Source organism: Haplochromis burtoni, unplaced genomic scaffold, assembly GCF_018398535.1.
Source record: "Haplochromis burtoni strain Fernald_Lab_line unplaced genomic scaffold, NCSU_Asbu1 Contig_4030, whole genome shotgun sequence".
Lineage (NCBI taxonomy): Eukaryota > Metazoa > Chordata > Actinopteri > Cichliformes > Cichlidae > Haplochromis > Haplochromis burtoni.
Genome location: NW_024586391.1, coordinates 3,541 through 4,885, shown reverse-complemented (window position 1 = coordinate 4,885; position 1,345 = coordinate 3,541). Strand labels below are relative to the sequence as shown.

General features: G+C 36.5%; 1 long non-coding RNA gene across 1 annotated transcript; it reads right to left on the bottom strand.

The window, feature by feature from the left end:
- Positions 1-6: 6 nt before the first annotated feature.
- Positions 7-1,345, bottom strand: LOC121813962. Its single transcript, XR_006053989.1, has 4 exons — positions 1,222-1,345; positions 516-880; positions 337-438; positions 7-251 (listed from the first exon to the last, which is right to left on the bottom strand). It is a non-coding gene; the product is annotated as an uncharacterized LOC121813962 (long non-coding RNA).

The window sequence follows — 1,345 nt, the reverse complement described above, 5'->3', positions numbered from 1 at the left end:
TAAATGGAACAACCCCAGAACTTTATGTCACATATTCTGAAAACTTCAAAGCAATGTTACCTTTTGTTTGGCAAGTTCATCCAACAGACGGTCTTCTGTGACACTGCTAAGCTTTGCTTCATGTGAAGAGCTTGTTCCTACTTTTTTAAACTCTGTGTTAAGCACAATGTCACTAGTTCGAGTTTCACTCCCGATCCATGGTGCCCAGTGCGTGTAACTTGGTGGAACGGAAAATGGATTCTTCACACCGCCTACAGAAAATGGCATGTTTTTAATTACAATCTAAATTACTTTAAAACACTGAATGACTTTCAAAAAGTTTTTGCCATCACTCACTTGGAAAAAACCCACGGCTTATCATTTCCAGGTGAATAGATTTCCAAAAACCTTCAATGTCATGTTCACCATTGAAGTCTTCCGGGGCTTTGAGGTCACTCACTATAATAAATTGACTCATAAAAACATGCACATAATGTACACAATGAACTATATACACAAATGTACATTAAACTTACCTGCTAACTTGAACACCCCTTTTCTGTGTAAGTCCATAACTACCACAGGGGGGTGAAACCCTCAGTTTATGCAGGAGTACATGTATTCTGCGTCAGTCAAAGCCTCAAAATGGCAATAAGCATGAAAAATGGTATCCCGAGAAGGAAACTTCACTCTTCTTAAGCCCTCCAATGAGTCAATGACCCTTGAAGCAGATACATGGTTCTGTAATATGACAATAGGGTGAAGAAGACTATGATTACACAACTATTTAAATTTGGGCACCAAAATATCATAATGACACAAACACATTTTTAAAGCAATCAGGGGCAGTGAAAGTGTCCCTTTGTCCTACAAGGCAGCCTGCACCGGCATATCATTTTATCTGTAAGAGAAAAAAACAAACAAACAAACAAACAGATGTAATTTAAATGTAGTTGTATAGAATGCAATCAATTTGTCTAACAATCAGATTGTACATGTTAACAAAAACATCCAAGCCAACCTCAATAATGAAAGTTAAATGGTATGGATCACAAAAGTTATGTCTAGGAAAGTGGTGGAAAAGTAAATAAAAATATATTTTATAAAAACACTATTTTTGTTGCAGATGAATGAACTGAACTGTACAATATCAACAGCAACTTTTAAGTCAACAAAGATACTGCAGAAGTGCTTAAAAAAGTGCATATTTATAACTATAAAGTATATTTAATACAAACATACCTTTGAAAGGCAAAGCATTATTTTATATGCACACTTAGATGCTCCTCAATCTTTGCCCTGACAGTAGGGCTGAAAGTGGGGCACAGAGGGCAGTGAAAGAGTCCTCTGCAACACGTGTTGCATT